Below are 27,668 nucleotides of genomic sequence, written 5' to 3'. Positions count from 1 at the left end.
TTTATTTTCCAAAACAAACACAGGAACTATATGAACACAACTATAAAACACTTTCCACACAATTAAGAGTAGCTCTAAATAATTAAAAAACATTAATTGCTCATCAGTAGGATGAGTTATCATAATAAAAAGGACAATCCTATCAAAATTACTTTACTTATTCAGTGCCATACCTATCAAACTACCAATAAATTTCCTTACTGAATTAGAAAAAAATTATAACAAAGATATACCACCTCACACCTAGCAGACTAGCTAATATGACAACAAAGGAAGGTAATAAATAGTGGAGGGGATGTGGCAAAATTGGGACATTAATGTACAGCTGGTGGTTTTGACTTGATTCTGCTATTTCTGGAATTTTTAACTATGCCCAAAGGGCATTACAAAGCTGTCTTCCCTTTGATCTAGCCATACCATTGCTGGGTTTATACCCCAAAGAGATAATAAGCAAAAAAGACTTGTAGAAAAATATTTATAGTCTCACTCTTTGTGGTGGCAAAAAAAAAATGGAAAATGTGGGGATGCCCTCCAATTGGGGAATGGCTGAACAAATTGTGGTATCTGTTTATTATGGAATACTATTGTGCTAAAAGGAATAACAAATTGGACAAATGTGAACTGGAATGACCTCCAGGAATTGATGCAGAGAAAAGAGCAGAACCAGGGGAACATTTTACACAGAGATGGATAAGCGGTGGCACAGTCAAATATAATGGACTTCTCTACTAGCAGCAATGCAATGATCCAGGACAATTTGGAGACACTTATGAGCAAAAATACTGTCCACATCCAGAGAAAAAACTGTGAGAGTAGAAACACAGCAGAAAAACAACTGCTTGATTACATTGTTCATTGGGGATAAGATTGGAGACGTAGACTCTAAGCTATCACCCTACTGCAAATATTAATAATATGGAAATAGGTCTTGATCAATGACATACATAAAATCCAGTGTAATTGCTCGTTAGCTACAAGAAGAGTGTGAGAGGAGGGGAGGGAAAGAATATATTTCATGGAACTATGGAAAAATATTCTCCATTAATCAATTAATTAAACTTAAATTCTTAAAAAAGTGTACCTTTCCTCAAAATAATAGACAGTATTTATTAAAAACCTTCAGCAATAAAATCTGAAATAATGATAAGCTAGTAACCTTCCCATTAAGATCAGGAGTGAAGCAAGGATGCCCATTATCACCACTACTATTGAGTATCATACTATAAATTCTAGCAGTAGCAAATAGAGAAGAAAAAGAAATTGAAAGGATCAGAGTAGGCAATGAGGAAACAAAACTAAGACTCTCTTTGAAAATAGCATGATGGTATACCTGGAGAACCTAAGAAAATTCACTTAAAAGCTAATGGAAACCATTAATAACTTTAGCAAAGTTATAGGGTACAAAATAAACCCACATAAATCATCAGCATTCCTATATATTTCCAACCAAACTCAAGCAAGAGTTAGAGAAACTCTATTTAAAATCACTTTAGATAATATAAAATATCTTGGTATCTACTTGCCAAGATAAATTCAGGAATTATGTGAACATAACTAGCACTTTTTACACAAATAAAATTAGATTTAAATAATTGTAGAAACTTTAATTGCACATGGGTAGGACAAGCTAATATAATAAAAAGGACAATCCTACTTAAATTAATTTACTTATTCAATGCTCTTTTATCAAACTACCAAAAAACTTTATAGAATTACAAAAAAAAATTGCAAAGTTCATCTGGAATGATAAAAATCAAGAATATAAAGGGAATTAATGAACAATGTGAAGGATGGAAGTCTAGCAGTACCAAATCATAAACTTAAGTACAAAACAGTGATCATCAAAACAATATGGTACTGACTAAGAGATAGAAGGATGGGTCGATGCAATAGACTTAGGCCAGTGGTTTCCAAATTTTTTTGGCCTACTTCCCCCTTTACAGAAAAAATATTACTCAGTGCCCCTGGAAATTAATTTTTTTAAATGTTGATAGCAATTATTAGAAAAGATAAATGCACCTGCAGCCATCACTGTCCCCATGGATCGCTGCAGCACCCACCAGGGGGCAGTGACACCCACTTTGGGAATCACTGATTTAGGGTAAATGACAGTAACAAGATAGTGTTGATAAATCCATAGATCTCAGCTTTTGGAACAAGAACAAACTATTTGACAAAAACCGCTGGGAGAATTATTGTAAAACAGTATAGGAAAAATTATGTTTAGATTAACATCTCACACCCTATTCCAAGACAAACTCAAAAAGGGGAAGTTACTTAAATATAAAGAGGGAAAATATAAGCTAGTTTGGTGAATATAAAATAGTATATCTGTCAGATCTAGGAGAAGGAAGGAATTTAATACCAAGCAAGAGATAGAGAACATTACATAATTTTGATTATCTTAAATTTAAAAGGCTTTGTACAAACAAAACTATTGCAACCAAAATTAGAAGGGAAATAAGAAAAGGGAAAAATGAAAAAAATCCCTCTGACAAAGGTCTAGTTTCTCAAATTTATATGGAATTAAGTCAATTGTACAATTAATCAAGCCATTCCCTAGCAGATAAATAATCAAGCAACATGAATAGACATTTTTCAGTTGAAGAAATTAATACTATCAATAATCACATTTAAAAAGTGTACTAAATCCTTCCTGATTAGAGAAATGCTAATTAATACAACTCTGAGATACCATATCATACTTAGCAGATTGGTCAATATGACAGTAAAGGAAAATAATAAATAATGGAGAGGATGCTACAAAATTGGGACACTAATGCATTGTTATTGGAATTATGAATTAATCTAACCATTCTGGATAGCAATTTGGAATTATGTTCCAATGGCTTTAAAAGAATACATTTCCTTTGATCTAGCTATACCACTACTGGGTTTGTACTCTAAAGAGATAATGAAAAATGTGTGTACAAAAATATTTACAACTTCATTCTTTGTGGTGGAAATATATTAGAAAATGATGGGTGTCCCTTGATTGGGGAATGGCTGAAAAAATTTGGTATATGATGGTGGTGGAATATTATTGTGTTGTAAGGAATGTTTATCTGGAGGATTTTTATATGAACTAGAAGGACCGTAGTGAGCTGATGCAGAATGAAATGAGCAGAACCAAGAGAACATTGTACACAGAAAGTAAAACATTGTAGAACTATCCAATGTATTGAACTTTACTACTAGTAGCAATGAAATAATCCTGTATACTCCTGAAGGACTTATGAGAAAGAATGCTATCTACATTGAGAGAAAGAACTATGGGAATAGAAATGCAGAAGTAAAATATATGGCTTATGCCTTCTCTCTCTCTCTTTCTCTCTCTTTCTCTCTCTCTTAATCTCTCTCTCATTTTCTAGTGTCATAGAAGTATTAAGAGAGGCATGGTTTAAACCAGTGGTTCCCAAAGTTTTTTGACCTACCGCCCCCTTTCCAGAAAAAAATATTACTTAGCACTCCATGGAAATTAATTTTTAAAATTTTAATAGCAATTAATAGGAAAGATCTATGTATTAATATTTCCACCTTTTTTTGTAAAATATAGTAAAGAAAGGTATAAATTAGAAACATTGAAATTTGAAATTATGAAACTATTTATTGAACCCCGAATAGAATGTAATACAAAAAAAGTTAAAACATTCAAAATCCCAAATGAATCTGTGGCCATCACCACACCCCTGGGTTGCTGTAGCACCCACCAGGGGGTGGTTGCACCCACTTTGGCAATCACTGGTTTAAACCCATGCTATCTGACTCTAAGCTAGTGCTTTTGCCACTGTTCATGTGATCTCTTCCTTTCAAGAAAGGCTTCCTCTTTCTTTTTAGAATTATGTACTATACATTCAATTATGCTTTCTTTTTCTTTTCAGATTAGTTGTACCTTAATTTGCTGAAATACTTAAAACTTAATTTTCTTACATTTATTGAGCAATTTTCAGGCATTATATTTTAATATAGAAAAAAAAGATAGAATGAATGTATGTAAGAGAAAGTTATTTTGTAAAATCCACAAAAGTCCTTAACCAACCTTCTCTAGGGAACTAACTGGAAACAAGAAATGGGGTTGGATACAGCCTACTTGTTAGGATAATTGTATTACATAAAAAGGGGATAAATTAAGAAGTTATACATGTGTTACACCATCTGTTTCTGTTTTTGTTATATTCACCACATGCATCTGTTTCAGCTCAGCTATAGGGCAGCACTTTGTCTTAATTTACAGACCAAAATATCACAAAAGGTTCAATTTTGTTGACAGAAAAAAAAAAACAAACTTCCTTCTCTAAATGTGCACTAAACCAGAGAGTAACAAATTTTCAAATTAGTCCTAAGTTTACCCAAATGTAGCAAAATTAAATCTTACCAAATATGGTAGATCTAATTCACTTTTGTTATAAAGAAGCAATCAGATGGTGAAGAAGATTGTTTTTATGTTTTGTAGAAAATTAAAAATTTCTTGATTAAAAAGATTAACCCTACTCATCTCTTTTTGTCATATTCATGGAAACTGAATAATTATTTAATATAATGATTTGTATGTAATAATCACTGGATAAAATTATATAATTTGTTACAAATCAGAATTTTCTTAATGAAGTTGTACATTTAATATTCATAGAAAAGTAATAATTATACATAAATAGGTAGTATAAGTTTACATAACTCAATAGATTAGATGTATTCTGTTTTGCCGTGAGAGAGAGAGAAATCATTCCTAATTTTCAGACCATGCTTTACTAAGAAGTAGATCAGAAGTCTCATAAAATTGGTTTGAGGTTTGATATTTCCATTTCAATTGTTACACCAGGCCTTGATAAACAGAGGAAAATTATGGTTAAAGAGAATACTAATATGTAAATAATATTAAATCAAATGAATTTCTTTGGTTTTATTTTATTATATGTGTCATAAGTTATTTTGTTTGTTGAATATTAATATAAAATTGCTCATTTTAATAATTCATTTTCATTCATTAAAATAATCATGGAAGATGAAATGCAAATACAATTTTCTTACTTGAATTAGAATGACATTATGAATCAAAAGTGTTGCTGAATAAAAGGTTCAGTGTCTACTTTCATGTGAAGCTTAAAGTCTATGTAATAGGGCAATTATTAATGAGAATTTCCACTAATAATTCTTACATTTAGTTTTAAGTGGTCTTCTTAATATGAACAAAGAATTATTTGCTTAGTGCTACATGTCCTTCCAAAATGAAAAACAACATGAATTGCAAAATATTGTGAGGAATAATTTCTGTTACCAATCTAGCTCACTGATAAAACAATCAATCAGTGAGCATTTATTAAATATAAACTAACAGAAAAATATCAGATAATGATTTTGATGAAATCTATTGTTTTTGTTCCTCTTCAGATTTGAAAATATTTTACATCTTGGTTCCAGTTCTCAACACACTAAAAAAAAAAAAAAAAACAAGAATTAGGCTCAATTAACTACATATAAAGCACTTCAAAGAAAATTCAAGTGACTTGCCTAACACAGCTTGTTTATAGAGAAGATGGGCGAGGGAGAATGTCAATATGTTAGCATTTAAAGGATTATGTTTACTCAAAAAATGTTCTAAAAATACAAAAATGAGTAACAATAATGAAAATAAAAATAAATTAGCTATAAATCCTATCCAAAACTCAAAAACATTTAAAACATATACCAAACATTGTAAATAAAGATAATATGTAACAGATGTCACTCTAAAGAAGAAAATATGGTAATAATTATATACATATATGATATATAAAGCACAGATGAAAAGTAATCTAAGGAGCAAATGAGAAAGCACCAAGGGAAAAATATCCTTCAATGCACATGTGTATTTCAGGACATTTTTGTGGGTGTAGTATTATAGAAATGGATATCAGTTATGAAGTCAGAAGACCCGAGTCTTGGTTTTAGACATTCCATTAACTTTTTTTGATAAGATAGGCCAAGGTAAATTTCTAATGTTCTGACCAGCTAAAATTCTAAATTGCTAAAAAAAAATGTCTTCCATAGGAAATCTCAGAGAGAAACAGATTTCAAACGAACAATAGCAGATTTTGTTCCAAAATAAAGAATTTTATGAAATCAGATTATACTTCAGGTTGTTTAATAAAGATGGAGCTCGTTATTCTGAAATCTGAGAGATGTTTGGCATGTCTGATTTTTTTTAAACAGAATCAAGGATATAAAGATAATGTAACCAGAAATCATAAGTGGTTACAATTCCCCCATTTGCCTTGTATTTTTAAATGGTAATTAGGTTTTACCCATTTTTTCATTTTAATATATTTTATAGTCCCAACTACATTTATTTAGTCTTTTAATATAAATAATCTTGATGTTATATTTTCTATAGTTTTCTTTTTTCCCAGATCTAAAGTTCAGGCCAATTTCCCTAAGTGATATGCAAAATTCTTACAAAAACTCAACAAATATACAACAAAGCAATTATCTGGAGACCTCTGGATTTATATAATATGGAAAGAGTGAAACGAATATTATAAAATCACTCTCTTCTAATTTACTTTAGACTTGAAATCCCTTAATTATAATTATTTCTCTGATTTTAATAGCCAAACATTGACAAGAAGTTATATGTCTTTGCATGAATGTACATGTATAACCCAAGAAAGGACAATTTATTTCCTATGAATAGAAATTCTAGTTTAAAAAATTTGGACAGAACAGACTTCTATATAAAAGTTTTAAAATATGCGTAAATGTATGGAATGGATCTATAATTTCATTTGTAGGAGGAACTTCCTGATGAAACTTCTTCACCCAATCCAGTTTGGAAACTTCTCAGCTATTTTAGAGTACTATACTGATAGATTAAACAATTTTTTCATGCTTCTACAGAGAGGACTAGAGCCATAATTAACATCTCACTTATATGTTTATAGCAGGATATGGGTAGGAGAGTACAGCATATAAAAAGTTCTATGGGACAAACTGATATTCCTTTTCCACTTAGTCAGGGAAGTAAGCAGACATTTTGAAAGACATACAATTTATGGAGAAAAGGAGTAGGGAGTATAAAACTTGAAAAAAGTTAAAGGGAAAGGAGCTCTACTTTGGTGACCAAATTCACCTAATGTTCAGAGTAGACAAGAATTAATGCTACAGGCATGTTTTTCATATTTGACATTTTGTTCTTCCCCCAATCCTGTATCTGATAGTTTTAAATCAGGGAATATCTTTGGGTTCAGTAGAATATAAAACAACTCTGAGTAACTTTCATGGAAGATGACAATTTATTTAAAAATTTTTGGAAGTTTGGGGGCTACATTGGAATGGGGGGTGAGAAATGAGATATTTAGATGTTAAGCAACTTACTCAGGGTCACACAATTAGTAAAGGTCATGAAGATGGAAACATGACAGATAAATGACTCAATAACAACAACAAAGAGAGAGGATTTGAATCTATTTTTTAATTATAAATCCATCACTCTCCAAAATACCATTCTGCCTCATTTTAGTGTATCCAAAATAATTGCATGTATGTTCTCAATTTCACTTCTGTTGTTTTAACATATTCATAGTTCATTATCTTCTTCGGGTTTTAAAAAGATATAATATATTTTTTTTTAATTTTTAAAAATTATTTTATGATTCAGTATATAAAATTCATGTCTTTCTATTTATAGTTTTTGTAATTCTATAATACAGGAAAGAAAACAAGTATAGAAGACATCTATTTTCTTCCACTAGGATCTTAATTACTAATAAATTGTTACTGCTCCAAGTACCATGACTTTCTAATTTCATCTAATTATTAGACTGTGAAATATGTTTATAAAACTCTCATATAATATTACAACACTGTATTTCCATGAGCATTGACCTTTCTTGGAAACGTATATGCCAGTAAAGAAAGATACTAAAATTCTTCCTTTTCAAAAACAGGTTAAGAAAAATAATGAAAAAGCTTTAAGAATTGAAGATGTAACATGTTACATATGTGTATATGAATATGTATACCTACATATCTCATAAGAAAATGGACAGGTATAATACTTGGTAAGTTAATTTTTTGAGCAAATTTTAAAGGACTTTGGAAAAGGTGCTTTTTTCCCTTATGAAATTTGTTTCAAATAAAAATGTGCCTAAATGATATATTTTAAAAGTGAATAGAGCAAGAGCAATTCACTTGAAATTAGTTTCAACACATATTACGTACTACATTTTTTTACTCTTCAGATATTGCTCTTCATGTCAAATTTATTGTAATTGACTAAAAACTTGGATTGAAATTTTATCTAGGTACACAGTTATTCTTGATTTTCCAAAATCTGTGCTAGTAGAATATGAAGTCTATAGCATGTTTCAAGGCTAAAATGTATTCAGATATATAACAAACAATAGGTAATATGTTTGTCTTTAGCCAGGTCAAGTTTAACCAATCCTATCAATAAGAGAGTTGAACAGGTGATGGAATTAAAAAATATTTATGTTTTACAAATTGTATGTAATAACAAATTTACACACAAGATTTCATACGTTATGTGACTGGACTTATTTCCCTTCCTTTCTTTTCTTCTCCCTTACAGTGTTGATAGGTGTTTTGATCTGGGTTATACATGTATTATCAGGCAAAACAAATTATATATTTTTCATTTTTATATGTGAGTAATCTCATAATACCAAAACTCCGAAACATAAGCCCAAGTAAACAACTGAAAAATCATATGTTTCATGTGCATTCTGACTCCAACAGTTCTTTCTCTGAAGGTGGATAGCATTCTTTATCATAAGTCCCTCAGAATTGTCATGGATATTGTGTTGCTGATAATGGCTTAATCTCTCACAGTTGATAATCCCATGATTTTGCTGTTTCTTTATAAAATGTTTTTCTGGTTCTGCTTATTTCACTCTACATCAGTCTATGGATTTCTTTCCAGCTCTTTCTAAAATCATCCTGTTCATCATTCCTTACCTCACGATAGTATTTCATCAGTATAATACACCACAATTTGTTCAGCCATTTCCCAAATAAAGCACATCCTTTCAATTCTTTGCCACCACAAAAGAGAGCAGCTATAAATGTATTTGTACAAGAATGTATTTTCTCATTTTTAAAAATCTCTTTGAAATTTAGATCTACTAGTAATAATACCAGATCAAAAGGTATGCATTGTTTTATAGCCCTTTTGGCATAATTCCAAAATGTCCTCCAGAATGGTTAAATCAGTTCAAAATTCCAGAAGCAATGCATTAGTATGCCAATTTTGCCACTTCCCCTCCAATATATATCATTTTCATTTACTGTCATATTGGCAAATCTGATATGTCTGAGATGGTACCTCACAGTTGTTTTGATTTGCATTTCTCTAATCAAGAGGAATTTAGAACATTTTTTCATATGATTATTGATAGCTTTGATTTCTTCATCTGAAAACTGCCTATTCATATCCTTTAACTATTTGTCATCCAGAGAATGATTTGTATTCTCATGAAATTGACTTAGTTCTTTTTATATTTAAGAATGAGACCTTTGTCATAGAAATTTATGACAATTTTTTTCTCCCAGTTTGTTGTTCCCTTTTAATCTTGGTAGCACTGGTTTTGTTTGTACAAAACCTTGTAAATTTAATATTGTCATGATTATTGATTTTATATCTTGTAATGTTCTCTTTATCTTGTTTTGTCATAAATTGTCCCCTTCTGGCTAGATCTGAGAGGTAAATTATTTTATATTCCACTGATTTTTACTGATTTTATGATTAGTAGATTTACTGATACTATACACCTTTATGTTTAAATCACTTGCCCATTTTGATGTTAATTTGTTGTTGAGTGTAAGATATTGGTTTAAGCCTATTTTTTACCATGCTGTTTTCCAATTTTGCCAGAGGTTTTTGACAAACAGTGAGTTATTATCTCAAAATCTGGGATCTTTGAGTTTATTAAACACCAGATTGCTAAAATTATTGACCCCTTATCTATACCATTGATCCACCTTACATTTCTTAGGTAGTACCAGAATCTTTTAGAGAGTAATGCTTTATAATACATTTGAAGATCCAGTACTGCTAGACTACATTCCTTCACATATTTTTAATTAGTTCCCATAATATTCTTGATCTTTTGTTTTTCTAAATGAATTTTGATATTATTTTTAATTTCTATACAATAGATTTTTGGTAGTTTGATTAGTATGGCAGTGAATAAATTAATTAAGGTAGGATTATAATTTTTGTTTTAGTAGCTCAGCCTCCCATGACCAATAAAAGTTTTTATTTTCACAATTGTTGATTTCTATTTGTTTTAAAAGTGTTTTGTAATTGTGTTTGTATAATTTCTGTATTAATTGTGGTTAATAGATTTTAATATATTTTATGTCTAGATAATTTTAATTGGAATTTCTTTTTTTAATCTTGCTACTGGGTTTTTAAAAAATATAGATATGGAAGATGGAGGCAGAGTAAGGAGCAACTGCTCGATCTCTCCTAACCGAAGCATACAGGACTCCTCAAGGGGACATAAAAACGAATCCAGACGAATGAAGGAACCCCACAACAGGGGGCAGCATTGAAGGTACACGGAATCGGGCATTTCCATTCTATAAAGGGGTGAAACAGCTCTCACTAAAACATGAGAGGAAGAAGCCCCTCCAGAACCGCCCCCACACCATGCACAGCGCCAAGGCCAATGCACAAGAGTGAAAGCAGGATTGGGGCAACCAGTAGGTTGCTTGCAGCTCCAGGCTTGTACCTGAGAGCTGCAAGACATAGGACCCCAAGTGACTAAGGAAAGCGCACGGACTTTCCTGAGTATCTGCACAGGAAAAGGCAGTGTCCTAGGCGAGGACAAAGACCTCCAGCTCACGGACTTACCCAAGCATCTGAGCGGGTGAAGACATTGCCGTAGGCGCAGACAAAGATCTCAAGAGCACGGACTTTCCCAAGTGTCTGCTCAGGTGAAGGCATTGCCCTAGACGAGGACAGAGATCTTGTGCACACGGACTTTCCCGAGCATCTGCTCAGGTGAAGGCAGTGCACTAGGCGCAGACAAAGATCCCGAGTGCAGGCTTGGACCTCAAGTGGGGACCCGGTGCAGACAGTGGTGCGGCTGTGGAAGTAGCTCCTGAGACCTCTGAAGGAGCCATGGGCAGAGGGGCAGACCGGGGACCACCAGGAGGCTTGACCCTGAGGACTAGGAGATTGGAGCCCTCAGGAGCTTAGAAAGGGCAGGCAGACCCTGAGAGTGAAGACAAAGCTGAAAAGGGCCAGGGCTAACAATGGCAAGCCGAGAACCCCAGAAGAAAAAGATTATCAAGAAAAACTCTAGAACACTCGAAAACTTTTACACAGAGAAAAGCCAGACAACAGAGGAGTACAAACAAGTATCCCAATCTTCCCAAAAAATGAAAACTGGTCACAAGCAATGGAAGATTTCAAAAATGAGATGTTGAGGAAGATGGAAGAGATCTGGCAAGGAAATAAAAGTTTAAAAGGCAGAATTTCACAATTGGAAAGTGAGGCAAGTCAACCGAAGACCAGAAATGACCAGATTGAAAAGGAAAACCAGTCCCTAAAGGTGAGAATTGAACAATTAGAAGACAGTGATCTCTCAAGACAATAGGAACAAATAAAACAAAGTCAAAAAACTGATAAAATAGAAGGAAATATGAAATATCTCAATGAGAAAGTGACAGACAAAGAAAACCGGACTAGAAGAGACAATTTGAGAATCATTAGTCTTTCAGAAAAAGCAGAAATTAATATAAACTTGTATTTCATACTTAAAGAAATTATTCAGCAAAATTGCCCTGAAGTCCTACAACAAGAGGGCAATATAGACATTGAAAGGATCCATAGATCACCCTCTACACTGGACCCAGAAAAGTCAACACATAGAAATATAATAGCCAAATTAAAGAGCTTTCAAGTAAAAGAAAAAAATCTTACAAGAAGCCAAAAAGAGACAATTTAAATATCAAGGAGCACCAATCAGGATCACACAGCATCTGGCAGCCTCGACGCTAAAAGACCTCAAGTCTTGGAATACGATATTCAGAAAGGCAAGAGGGCTGGGCCTTCAGCCACGGATCAACTATCCATCGAAACTGACTATATACTTCCAGGGGAAAGTATGGGCATTCAACAAAATTGAAGATTTCCAAATATTTGCACAGAAAAGACCAGAACTAAATGGAAAGTTTAATACCCAACCACAAAAATCAAGAGAAACATGAAAAGGTAAATAAGAAACAGAGGGAAAAGAAAGAAAACTAAGAATTATTTTAAATTTGACTCTTAAAGGGCTTAAATAAGATCTAATTATCTGTATTCCTATGTGGAGAAATGCTATGTATAATTCTCTGTAGTGAACTCTATTCACTATTATAATATTCACTATGATAGTAACCAGAAAAATAATTCATTGGGAGAGGACAGGATACTAAATGATCTAAGATGACATGGGAGGTGGGTAAGAGGGGGGGAATACTAGGGGACACCAAGAAAAATATGAGTAAATAAGAAAAATAGGATATTCTACTATAAACAAAGAGGGCATGGGAAGGGGAGGGGATGAATACTATTATAAGAAGGAGAGGAAGAGAGCATTAAGAGGTAATAATCAAACCTTACTCTCAGTGTAATCAACCTGGAGAGAGAAGAGTAGCTTTATTATCCATTGTGATAAAAAACTCTATCTAACCCTACTGAGAAAGTCAGAAGGGATAAACCAAAGGGAGCAGGGGAGTGGGGAGGTCAAAAAAGAAATGGGAGAAGAAGGGAGAGGGAATTCATTAGGCCTTTAAAAACAAAAAGAGGAGAATAACAAGGGAGAGGGGCAGAAAGGGAAGGCAATCAATGGAGGGCATAAGTGATACTGGCTCAAAGCAAACCACTGGTTTAAAAGAAAATAATGTAAGAAGAAGGGGTGGGACTAGGGGAGAATACAAAAATGTCAATGAATACACAACTGATAATTATAACTCTGAATGTTAATGGGATGAACTCACTCATAAAATGGAAACAAATAGCAGAGTGGATCAGAAACCAAAATTCTATCATATGTTGTCTACAAGAAACATATATGAGGTGGGTAGACATACACAAGTTTTAGATTAAGGGCTTGAGCAAAATATTTGGGGCATCAAATGAGGAAAAGAAGGCAGGAGTGGCTATTATGATTTCTGACAAAGCCAAAGTAAAAATAGATATGATTAAAAAAGACAGGGAAGGTCATTACATCCTGATTAAAGGCAGTATAAATAATGAGGAAATAACACTGCTCAATATATATGCACCAAGTGGTATAGCATCCAAATTCACACAGGAGAAACTGGCAGAGCTCAAGAAGGAAATAGATAGTAAAACCATAATAGTGGGAGATCTAAATATTCCCCTTTCAGATCTAGATAAATCAAACCAAAAAATAAATAACAAAGAGGTAAGAGAGGTGAATGAAGTCCTAGACAAATTAGATTTAATTGATATGTGGTGAAAAATGAATAGGGACAAAAGGAATACACCTTCTTTTCAGCTGTACATGGTATATTCACAAAGATTGACCATGTAATAGGGCATAGAATCATTTCAAACAAATGCAAAAGAGCAGATATAATAAATGTAACCTTCTCAGATCATAATGCAATAAAAATAATAATTAGTAAGGGCACCTGGACAGGAAAATCAAAAACCAATTGGAAATTAAACAATATGATTCTCCAAAACCAATTTGTCAAAGAAGAAATCATAGAAACAATCAACAATTTCATTGAAGAGAATGTCAATGATGAGACATCCTACCAAACTCTGTGGGATGCAGCCAAGGCAGTACTCAGGGGGAAATTTATATCCTTGAGTGCATATATTAACAAATTAAGGAGGGCAGAGATTAATGAATTGTGTATGCAACTCAAAAAATTAGAAAGCGAGCAAATTAAAAATGACCAGATGAAAACTAAATTAGAAATACTAAAAATTAAAGGAGAAATTAATAAAATTGTATGTAAAAAACTATTGAATTAATAGATAAGACTAGAAGCTGGTATTTTGAAAAAACAGATAAAATAGACAAAGTCCTGGTCAATCTAATAAGAAAAAGGAAAGAAGAAAACCAAATTGAAAGTATTAAAGATGAAAAGGGAGACCTCACTTCTAATGAAGGGGAAATTAAGGCAATCATTAAAAACTATTTTGCCCAATTATATGGCAATAAATATAACAATTTGGGAGATATGGATGAATATTTACAAAAATATAAATTGCCTATATTAACAGCAGAAGAAATAGAATACCTAAATAATCCCATATCAGAAAGAGAAATTGAACAAGCCATCAAAGAACTACCTAAGAAAAAATCACCAGGACCTGATGGATTCCCAAGTGAATTTGATCAGACATTCAAAGAACAACTAATCCCAATATTATACAAATTATTTGATATGATAAGCAAAGAAGGAGTCCTACCAAATTCTTTTTATGACACAAATATGGTACTGATTCCAAAGCCAGGTAGACCAAATACAGAGAAAGAAAACTATAGACCAATCTCCCTAATGAACATAGACGCAAAAACCTTAAATAGAATATTAGCAAAGAAACTCCAGCAAGTAATTAAGAAGATCATCCACCATGATCAGGTGGGATTTATACCAGGAATGCAAGGATGGTTCAACATTAGGAAAACCATCCACATAATTGACCATATCAACAGTCTAACAATCAAAAATCACATGATAATCTCAATAGATGCTGAAAAAGCCTTTGACAAAATACAGCATCCATTCCTATTGAAAACACTGTAAAGTATAGGAATAGAAGGACCTTTCCTAAAAATAATAAACAGTATGTACCTAAAACCATCAACAAGCATTATATGCAATGGTGATAAATTAGAAGCCTTCCCAATAAGATCAGGAGTAAAACAAGGATGCCCATTGTCACCTCTATTATTCAACATAGTACTAGAAACACTAACCGTAGCATTTAGAGAAGAAAAAGAAATTGAAGGTATCAAAATAGGCAAGGAGGAGACTAAGCTATCACTCTTTGCAGATGATATGATGGTCCACTTAAAAAATCCTAGAGAATCAACTAAGAAGCTTGTAGAAATAATCAACAACTTTAGCAAAGTTGCAGGATACAAAATAAATGCACATAAATCATCAGCATTTCTATATATTTCCAACATATTAGAGCAGCAAGAGGTAGAAAGAGAAACACCATTTAAAATCACCCTAGACAATATAAAATACTTGGGAATCTATCTACCAAAAAAACACAGCAATTATACGAAAACAACTACAAAACACTTTCCAAACAAATAAAACTGGAGCTCAACAGTTGGAAAGCCATTAATTGTTCATGGGTAGTATGAGCTAACATAATAAAAATGAACATTTTACCCAAATTAATTTACCTATTTAGCGCCATAACTATCAAATTATCAAAAAACTTGTTTACTGAATTAGGAAAAACTATTACAAATTTCATTTGGAATAACAAAAGATCAAGAATATGAAGGGAAATAATGAAAAAAAAATGTGAAGGAAGGGGGCCTAGCAGTACCAGATATTAAACTATAATATAAAGCAGCAGTCATCAAAACAATATGGTACTGGCTAAGAGATAGAAGGGAGGATCACTGGAATAGACTTGGGGTTAATGACGTCAGCAAGACAGTGTATGATAAACCCAAAGAGCCCAACTTTTGGGACATGAATCCACTATTTGACAAAAACTGCTGGGAAATTTGGAAAACAATATGGGAGATTAGGTTTAGATCAACATCTCACACCTTACACCAAGATAAATTCAGAATGAGTGAATGACTTGAATATAAAGAGAGAAACTATAAATAAGTTAAGTGAACACAAAATAGTATACCTGTCAGATCTCTGTGAAAGGAAAGATTTTAAAACCAAGCAAGAGTTAGAGAAAATTACAAAATGTAAATTAAATGGTTTTGATTATATTAAGCTAAAAAGCTTTTGTACAAACAAAAACAATGTAGTCAAAATCAGAAGGGAAACAACAAATTGGGAAAAAATCTTTATAACAAAAAACTCTGACAGGGGTCTAATTACTCAAATATACAAGGAGTTAAATCAATTGTATAGAAAATCAGGCCATTCCCCAATTGAAAAATGGGCAAGAGACATGAATAGGCAATTTTCAGGTAAAGAAATCAAAAGTATCAATAAGCACATGAGAAAGTGTTCTAAATCTCTAATAATTAGAGAAATACAAATCAAAACAACTCTGATGTATCACCTCACACCTAGCAGATTGGCTAAAATGAAAGAAGGGGAGAGTAATGAATGCTGGAGGGGATGTGGCAAAACTGGGACATTAATGCATTGCTGGTGGAGTTGTGAACTGATACAACCATTCTGGCTAGCAATTTGGAACTATGCTCAAAGGACTATAAAAAATGCCTGCCCTTTGATCCAGCTATATCATTGTTGGGTTTGAACCCCAAAGAGATCATAGATAAATAGACTTGTATGAAAATATTTATAGCTGTGCTTTTTGTGGTGGCAAAGAATTGGAAAAGGAGGGCATGTCCTTCAATTGGGGAATGGCTGAACAAATTGTGGTATATGCTGGTGATGGAATACTACTGTGCTAAAAGGAATAATAAATTAGAGGAGCTCCAGGTAAACTGGAAAGACCTCCAGGAACTGATGCAGAGTGAAAGGAGCAGAGCCAGAAGAACACTGTACACAGAGACTGATATACTGTGGTAAAATTTGAATGCGATGGACTTATGTACCAGCAGAAAGCAATGACACAAGATGGCTCTGAGGGATGTATGGTAAAGAACGCTACCCACATTCAGAGGAAGAACTGCAGGAGAAGAAACGTACAAGAAAAACAAGTGCTTGAATGCATGGTCTGAGGAGGACATGATTGTGGATATGGACTGGAAACTACCACACCAATGCAACTAACAACAATTTGGAAATAAGTCTTGAACAAGGACACATGTTACGACCAGTGGAAATATGCATTGGCTATGGGTGGGGGGAGAGTGGGGGGTGAAGGGAAAGTAGGGGCATGAAGCCTCCAACCATGTTAAAAATGAATATTAATAAATGTTTAAATATATATATATGTATATATATATATGCTGATTAGTTATGTGAGTTCATTTTGTATGCTGCAATTTTCCTAAAGTTATTAATTATTTTAAGCAATTTTAAGTTGATTTTCTAAGATTCTCTAAGTATACCATCATATCATCCACAAAGAATGAAAGTTTATTTTCTCATTGCCTACTTTAGGTTCTTCAATTTCCTTTTTTTTTCTTTTATTGCTATCTGTAGCATTTTTAGTAAAATATTAAATAACAGTGGGATTCATAGGCATCTTTGCTTCACTCCTGATGTTATTGGGAAGACATCTAGCTTATCCTCATTGCAGATGTTATTTGCTGATGGTTTTAAATTGATACTACTTATTAATTTAAGGAAAAACCTATTCATTTTTATACTTTCTAATGGTTTAATAGTAATAGGTGTTGGGTTTTGTTGAAAGCTTTTTTCTGCATCTATTGAGATAATCATGTGATTTTTGTTTGGTTATTGATATGATTAATTATGCTGATAGTTTTCCTACTGTTAAACCAGCCTCACATTCCTTGTATAAATACTACAGGGTTTCAGTGATTAATCCTTTGAGATCCTTGTGATATATTGCTATTGTCTGCTAGTGTTTTATTTAAGATTTTTGCATCAATATTTATTATGCAAATTGGTCTGAAATTTTCTTTCTCTGTTTTTGGGCTTCTTGGCTTAGGTATTAGCACCAAATTTGTATCATAAAAATAATTTGGTAGGATTCCCTATTTCCTTATTTTGCCACATAGTTTATTTATAGTATTGAGATTGATTGTTCTTTAAAAGTTTGATAGAATCTATTTGGGAATCCATCTGGCCATAGGGATTTCTTCTTAGGAAGTTCATTGATGGCTTGTTCAATTTCTTTTTCTGAACTGGGATTATTTAAGTATTGTATTTCCTATTTTGTTAATCTTGGCAATTATTTTTTTTTCTAAACATTCATCCATTCCACCTATATTATCAGATTTATTATAATGGATTTGGGCGAAATTGCTCCTAATGATTGCTTTAATTTCCTCTTTATTAGGATTTAATTAGACCTTTTAATTTTTCCGATATCAGTAATTTGATTCTCTTCTTTCTTTTTCCTAATCAAATTAACCAATACTCTACCTATTTTACTTGTTTTCTTTTATAGGACCAAATCCTGGTCTCATTTATTATTCCAATAGTTCTTTTACTTTTTATTTTAATAATAACTCCATTGACTTTTAGGATTTCCAATTTAGTTCTTAAATGAGGATTTTAAATTTGTTTTTTTTTTCTAATTTTAAGGTGTGTGCCCAATTCATTGATCTGCTTTTTCTCTTTTTAATTGATATAAATATTTATGAATATAAAATTTCCTTTGAGTACTGCTTTGATTATATAACATATATTTTTATATGTTTTCTCCTCTTTGCCATTCTCTTTAATGAAATGTGATTATTTCTATGATTTGTTTGCAGACATGAAGGAATTTTTCAGTCCCTTTCAGAAAGACCATCTAATGCTTGGAGTGTTTATCAGTTTCTTGGTGGAGTGAATGCTTACCCTGTTATAATTCTAGCAACCTAAAATATTTAAATATTAATTTATCATGACAGAAAAAGAAAACCTTTACAATGAATATGCATTTTACTAGTCTATTCAGAATTTTTAATTGTGTCTTTTCTAGTTTTACATGGAAAAGTGAAGTAATACATTTGTTCATTCATAACATTATTTAATTAAAAGAAAAACTCACTCCCAATGCTTCCTTGGGATATATAGGTAATGCAAATGTTAGAAAAGTTTCTTCTAGCATAGCATGAAAACTTTAACAAGTCAAAAAGAAATTAAAATGTTTTGATTGGGATCCAGTGACGGATCAAGTATACCTTACAGCCCAGCTACCTTCAGTAGGATTACCTACCAGGGCTTCATCCTCCAAGGAAGGAATAGGTTAGAAGGGGAGATGAGAGAAAACAATCATTTATTTAATGTCTTTAGAGGAAAGTCAAGTGATCATATATAGACTGAATGAATGAAATCCCCAAACAGAAAAAAAATCACATAAACTATTTTTCTTACTTTTTTCCCTTTTTAAAATAGAATTAGATTTTTCTCAATGTCAAGTAGAAACATTTTTTGACAATTATTTTTGGACATTTTTCAATTCAGATTCACTTACTCATCTCTCTCCCTCTATGAAGAGATACATAGTCTGATAGAGGTAATATTAGTGCTTTCATTTAATACATATTTCAAATTTCCCCATCATGTCTGAAGACAGATATCACATATAGTAAAAACTCATAAAGGACATAAAGTAAAGGATGAAATACTTTGATCTGCAATCAGATTTCAAGTTATTTCTTTGGCTCTGGATAGCATTCTTTTTTAAATCATGAGTCTCCTGAGGTTGTCTTGAAACTTGTTTTGGCTAATAATAGTTTAGTCCTTTAGCCAATCATTATACAATATTTCTGTTACTGCATATACTAATTTTCCTAGTTTTCCTCACTTCACTTTGCAACATTTCAAATAAGTCTTTCCAGATTTTTCTGAACTCATCTTGTTCATCATTTCTTACAACGCAATATTTCTCCATTATAACCATATAGCACAGCTTGTTCAGCCTTTCTCCAATTGATGAACACCACCTCATTTACTAATACTTTGCTACTACAAAAAGAGCTACTGAAAATATAATTATAAGTTAGTTTCTTTGTCTTTATATCTGATCTATCCCTCTTTTTATACTCCTTGTTTATCTTTCAGTTTATTTATTTTACCATTTCTCTGTTCAGAAATATTTTATTCTATGTATTTACCTTCCCAAGTTCCTCCTGTTTTTGGTTACCTCCCTTTTCTTAATCCTTTCCTCTTCTTGCTTCCCTATTGGGTAAGATACACACATACACACACACACACACACACACATACATATAGTCCGGATATTATTCCCATTTTATGCAAATTCAGTTGAGAGTAACATTAAAGCATTGTCTGCCACTTCCTCATCTTCCCTTCCACAGAGTTGGCTTTTTCCTCCTCATGTGAGATAATTTTCTCACAATTTTCATGCCTTTACTCTTTTCATAGTGTACTATTATTTCTTATTTGTTTATTTAAAAATAATATCCCATTATATTCAACATTATTCCTGCTCTCTGCTTATATATGATACAACTCATTGTCCTAATAGTGATAGAGTTAATTATGTTCAACACATTAAAAAGCCTGAATACTTTAGTTATCTTATGTGCTTAAAATTTCATATATATCTTAAGCATCTCAGTTATTACTTTACTATTAGCAATGACATCACTTTAATCCATTGTTTCTCTTGATTATGTTGAAGTATATTAAGTATCTTAAATATCTCTTGCACCAGAAGTATCCTAAATATCCTACTCAACACTTTCACTTACTGGAATATGCTTAGTTTAATTCCACTGATTCCCTTAATTTTTTTTTCTTTTCATACTTCTCTTGTGAATCAAATTAAATGATCATATTTTATTTTTAGCACATAATTTTATCATATATGCCGGGATGGGGTTAGCTAGGTAGCTCAGTGGATTGAAAGCCAGGTACAGAGATGAGAGATGCTGGGTGTGAATCTGGCCTCAGACACCTCCTAGCTTTGTGAGCCTGGCCAAGTCAATTATCTCCCATTGCCTAACTCTTAATAGGCTTTATCTTTAGAACTAATACATAGTATTGATTCTAAGATGGAAGGTAAGGACTTTAAAAGAAAAATGCTTGGAATTCCTCTGTTTCACTAAATTGTCAATTAATTTCCATGCAATCCTGATTGGGATTCCAAAATATTTGATTTTTTTATACCTGCTTATAATATTCTCTCATTGGCTTCATTCTCTGGAATTTAGCTATAAGAGACCTAGAATTTTTACATTTGAGATTTCTTTCAAGAAATAATTAATAGTTTATTTTTTATTTCCATCTTCCTTCTTTTTGAAAAAACATTAGGGTAGTTTTCTGGGATAATTTCCTTCAAAATGGGATATAGATCTGGATAAAGATCTTTTGTTTCCCATTTTAATCATGAATTTGAGGTGATCCAGTGATACTTAGATCATGTCCCCTGTATCTATCTATTTTTCCAGTAAGACATTTCAACTTTTTTTCTACTTCTTATTCTTTTGAATTATTTTCTTATTTTCTGTCTTATGAAATCATTAGCTTCCATTTGTCCAGTTTTAATTTTTAGGAAGCAATTTTCTGTTTGGAGGCTTCATAATCCTTTTTAGGCAGTTAATTTCCTGTTTAAGATATTATATTTCATTTTTTTTAGGAAACTTGTCTTGAGTAAGTTTTTGTCATAATGTTTTGCCTTTTTCTATCTTTTCATTTGTAATTTTGCTTCTAAATTTCTCATTATTTGTTTTTTCTAACCATTTAAAAATCTCTTCCAGGAAGTACCTAGAACTTCATCCAGGACCTTTCCACTTTTTATGGTTCCTCATAATTGGGGCATCGTCACCATAAAACTGCTAACTCAAAATTTTCTATTGTTAAGTGATTCCTAGGCCATGTTAGAATGAGAATGATGTGAAAGAGAATGAAAAGAAGTAGGAGAAAGAAAAGGAAGAGAATCAATAATCTATCAACTATCACTTCATTAAACAGTTTTCTTAAGAAAAAATGATCATATGGCATAAAGGATAAAATTAGCAAATGTTTTAATTCAAGTTCTTATAACTCTTCTATTTTCAATGACAATGAAATAATAAATAATAAATTTCAGTTTCATAGTAAGGATCCAAATTTAGTCAATATTTCCGCATGTTCCTTACTTTAACCAAGGCACAGAAAATTTTATATTTTATACTTAGATTTTTTTTATCAAATCAAAGTACTAACATAAATATATATGATTAATTTTCAATTTATTGTGATATAAGATATCTATCCATCAAGTTTTGATATGCAGGCAAAATTATCAAAGCACACTTTATAAATGTTAAAAAGACAATACAATATTTAATGAGTTAAACCTACGTGAATACATTATGAATTAGTTTCCACATTCTACTGAAATAGTTTGAGTATTATAATGCCATATTAAATACCTCAAAATAAGGTTAAAAGAATTATTAATGTGAATGATAATAAAAATACTGACAATAATATTATTAATAATGTAATTCTTTTTCACTTAGATTATAAAATTTTTCCCTCTCAAGACTGAAAAAGAATAAGCTAAAATCTCAATTTCTCTTGAAACATATAAAGAGTAGGATATAAAATATGTTCCAGGTACACTTTAAGCTGCATTTATGAAAATATTTCATTTTATGTCAGAAAAAAGCCAGAAGTCAAACTGAAAGAAGAAAACAGATTTTCCCCCTACAGATTGTCTTTCCCTGAAGATTTACCTAAAGCTGTTTCTTATTTTTCGGTTGACTTCTAGCTTTGTTGCTGCTGGGTTGTTTTTTTTGTGTTTTTTTTTTTCGGTCAAAAGGAAGATGCAATATCCTGATAAATTTAACATTTCATACACCACACATATATTTCTCCCAGTACACAGCCATTCAGTTTAGATATAGAATCTTTGTAAATTTGGTGAGGTATTAACTTATACATTAACTCTAACATTTCTAATGCATTTCCCCCCCTTATAGCTAGTCTTTGACTTCTAGGGCTTCTTCATTCTTAGAATTCCCATGAGTTTGCCCATTTTGACATAACAGCTCATAAATAATAAATGATACCATGAAGAGAGCTTTGAGGACTAAGAATTCTGCCTCTCATAATGTTACTCATTCTGTACCTTACATAATGGGAAATTATCAATAGTAATAAAACATTACTGCAGAGGTTCCCAAACATTTTGGGCCTATGGCCCCCTTTCCATAAAAATATTATTTAGCCCCCTGGAAATTAATTTTTAAAAATTTTAATAGCAATTAATAGGAAAGATAAATGCACCTGTGACCATTACCGCCTCCCTGGATTGCTGCAGCACCCACCAGGGGGTGGTAGAGCTGACTTTGGGAATTGGAATCACTGCCCTATTGTAACAGTACTTTTCTCATGTTGATTTAGTTAGACAGTATGTTTAATGACATCTTTCAGTAACTAACAAATATTTACTAAAGAAAAAAATAGACTGTCTAGGAAAAATTATAATCATATTCAATTTAAATCTAAATTAGAATTATATTTAGAATTAAATCTTACCAGGATAACATTTAATATGAAAATTCAATCCAGATATATCTGTTGAGGGTGTGAGGATGGAATTAAATCACTTCTACCTATTTTTAGATTTAATCATCAGAAATATATACACCCACTTATCCTTAAGTATGAGGAGGTTTATGACCTATGTGTTCTATAGTGGGTGATGAATCAGAATTGCCTGACTGCCCCTGGGCAGTCCTAAGTAAAGCTATAACTGCAATGGGTCCACATAAAGTGGAAGGAAGGCACAGGAAGTGACAAAAGGAAGGTTCTTTAAAAGTGGCAAGAACTTTCTGTGAGCTGCTCTTTCCCCTTCAAACTTGGTCCTGCAGGAGCTCCAACAGGGGAGCTTGGACTGCTATTCTATTTTTCCTTTAGAACTACCACATGGGTGTGTGAAAAAAGCTGATTCCATTTCCTGGATTTTCTACTACTACTTCTACCTCCAGAGAGGCCCCTTATCTTAGAGGAGGCCTCGAGGCTAAAACCCTTGCTTAATTTACCTCTGGGCCCCCTTTGCTGGGGTCACTGAACCCCTGCCTGGTTTGGAACTGTGCAGAATAATTATCAACTCTCTCTCTGATTTCCTTACTTTCACTTTTTCCCCTTTTGTAAATAAACTACCATAAAAAGTCATTCTGACTTGAGTAATAATTTTGACAACCACATCTTTATATATTTAGTTCACTCTTTAATTTTTAAACCTTACAAGGGAAAATTTCTATGGGAATAATAAAGCTAGAACAGTTAGGGAGCTTGTTATATTATATGGAAAGTTATAATGAACTCAAGTGCTGTCAGAGACTAACTAGTTTTATGTTCATGGATTCTTAACAAACTATCACATTTTCTCCATCTATAAAATGAGAATAATAATATTTGTGTTACCTTGTATGACTCCTATGATTTAAAAAAAATTAAGAAAATGTAAATATGAATAATTATTAATATGTATACCTATGCAAGTTGAACACATTTGACAACTAAAGTACAAATATAATAAACCAATTTAGATTGTTTTATATTATTTTATTATTTTATAGAATTATGAAAAATGAAATTAAGCTCATGGTGAATGAGTAACCCTTTACACACACATATATGTATATTTGTATATGTATGTATATATTCTACAAATAACATTATATATGTATTTATTATGTATACATGTATATAAGTGTGTAGCTATTCACATGTATAGTTTTGTACAATTTCATGTACTTGAAAGATTAGCTTACAATCTGTCCAATGAAGCAAACAAAGTCTGTTTTCTGTTTCCCATGGGCTGTCTCTTTTTCTTTGGATTGTGATTTAGGAGCTAGAACTAATGTATGTCATTTATCAAAGTAGTAGGCTTTACATATACTGAAATTTTGACTCTAACATGTTTTCATTTTTCCAAACTTACTGCTTGAGAAAAGAGTAAGGAAGTAATTCACCTGAGCCCTCCAACATTTCCCTCCACATATAAAAACAATTCCTCAAAATGCATTCAAGAGTGACAAAATCAACAAAATGACAGGGTGAAACAGTTTTCTTGCACAAGACAACTGAGAATGTTCACAAGAAAAGTCTGTCTAACTGTGGGAAGACTAGAGCATACCTTGGAGAAGTCCATCATAGGCCACTCCTAGAAAGACAGCAGCAGGCTTTTGGTGAACATATTTGAATAAATAGGCATTTTAGAGCTCTTGGCATACAGACTATAAGGGGATCTTGTTAGACAACTAATAAGAACAAGACCAAAGAAGACATTTAGCAGATCATGAGAACTTGACTCTTATACTACCCACACATCATCCTGTGTCACAATCACAGGGTAAGAAGGAACAATAGCAGAAACTTGACACCTGATCACAGTAACAGAGGGGAAAAGAATACTCATAATTACTTAGAAACCTGAACAGAATCCAGGAGAAAAGTGATTACAACTCTCTTAGACCATACCTCCTTAGAAGAAGTGAAAACTTTCAGATCCTATGAGTAGATTTAAAAACGAAAACAAAAAACGAACAAACAAAACAAGCTTAGAACAATGACACTTTAACCCTAGGAACATACACCAACTGTAACAAAGTTAAACTCAGTAAAATGGCTGGTAAAATGAGCAGCAATAAAAATATAAAAACATGAACTTAGATGGCTACGACGTTCAAAGAAAATTAAAACACAGACTCAGAAAACAACAAAATAAAAGAAAGTACATGGAAAGCCTCAAAGGAAAAAATGTATGAATTTGTCTCAAACCTGAGAAGATCTCAAACAAGCTTTTTAAATACACCAAGTAAGAGAAGTAGGAGAAAAATAGGAAATGGAATGAATGTGATGTGAGAAAATCTTAGAAAAAAGTCAGAATGTTAGTAAAGGAAGCACAAAAATATTGAAATAAATAACACTAGAGAAGATTAGAATAGGCCAAATGGTAAAAGAGCCACAAAATTCAATGAAAAAAAATAATTTTAGAAGCAGAATTGACTAAATAGGAAATAAATAATTAACAATCACTGAAGAGAAGAACACATTTAAAAGCAAAACTGGCCAAATAGAAAAAGAGGTACAAATATTCACTAAAGAAATCTTAAACAAGTTGGATTGGATAAATAGGAAAAGAAATACAAAAATCTATTGAAAAATAAGTCCTTAAAAGTTAGAATTTGGCAAGTGGAAGCTAATAATCCCATAAATTATCAAGAAATAATAAAACAAAATGAAAATTAAAAAATAAAAGGAATGTGAACTATCTCATTGGGGGAAAAAAGCAGACCTGGAAAATAGACCCAGGAGACAAAGTCTAATTGTTTTTGGACTGCAAGAAAGACATCAGGAAAAAAAGAGACTGAACATTATTATTAAAAAATATTTTCAAAGAAGACAAAACTAATATCCAAGAACAGGAGTGGAAAATTAAAATATTGCACCACCGAACTTCTGAAAGAAATCCCTAAAAGAAAAAATTGAAGGATAATTAGGATCAAGTTACAGAACTCCCATGTTAAGGAGAAAATATTGTAAGTAGCCAGAAAGAAACTATCATAGAGCTACAGACTCCATAACAAAAGATTCAGGAGTTTCTACACTAAAGAATCACAGGATTTGGGATATAAATATTCCAGAGGACAAAGCAGTTAGGGTAACAACCAATAATCACCTATGAAGCAAAATGAAGTATAATCATTCAGGAGAAAAATGGAAATTTAGCAAAATTGTGAAATTTTAAGAATTCTTGATGTAAAAATCAGTGTTAAAAACTATAAATTTACTTCTAAAGAAAAGACTCAAGAGAAGCATAAAAAGTTCACCATGAAAGAGAAGTCATAAGACCTTTAATAAACTTAAATTATTTACATTCCTACATGGAAAAAAATGATACTTACAACAATAAATAACTTTATCATTATTAAGATAGTAAGAAAGAATATATAGAGAGACCATGGGTGTAAATTGATTATGATGGAATGATATCCAAAAAAAAAATAAGTCAAACAGTGAGAAAGAGGAATGCAATGAGAAAAGGGTTAGGGAGAGGTATACTTGAGTAAATTATTTCATATAAAAGAGGCATGAGAGACTTTGTAAGTGGCTCAGTGGATTAATAACTGTAAAAAAAAGGTAAATGAATTGATTATTGATTTATAAACTGATTTTGATACTGTGCCTGCTGTGCTCACAAAGTATCTTCAGTTTATATCTGTGAAGTGAAGCTTATAAATGAACTTCCCTTCAGGACCAGGCACAAGGACACTAAAGAAACTCTTGTTATTCAAAATAAAATATTTATTGAAATATCTTACTGTGGGGAATTTTCAGATGTTGTGTTCAGTTAGATTATTCTCCCCCTACTGAGAGTTCCCCTATTGTCTTCTGGATTCAACTGGGATAGTCTTTCCCTATTCAATGCAGAGCCTGCTGAGTTTATTTGAAGTAGTAGGTCAGTGGCTTCCCTTTGAGGAATGGGTAAAAACTCTGCTAACATGCTGGATTAGTTGAAGGAAAGTATATCCTCCCAGGAAGAGATGTGTCTTGGTAGTTTGTGATATTCACAGCCAAAGATAATTTAATATAATCTATAAAGCCTCACACTGCTGACTCCTCACCCTCAACTGCCACAAGAGATGGGAATGGTGGATCTTTCAGGTGAAACAACTGGCTAGGTATTACTTTGAATATTTAGCTAGAATGATTCAATCACTATCTGACTTATTGTTATATTTCTTTTAATAACTAAATGAATCAAAAGGGGAAGGAAGGGAATGAAGGAGAGAGGGATTTGAAGATCTCTTTTGATAATCAGTTGAAACTATTGGAAGGCTTACCTGGCAGGGCTATAACCCTGCCCCCCACACACACACACATGCTGTATCTTCTTCTTCCTTCCTTCACTAAAGCACTTAATCCTA

Source organism: Gracilinanus agilis, chromosome 3, assembly GCF_016433145.1.
Source record: "Gracilinanus agilis isolate LMUSP501 chromosome 3, AgileGrace, whole genome shotgun sequence".
Taxonomy (NCBI): Eukaryota; Metazoa; Chordata; class Mammalia; order Didelphimorphia; family Didelphidae; genus Gracilinanus; species Gracilinanus agilis.
This window is presented reverse-complemented; position numbering follows the sequence as displayed.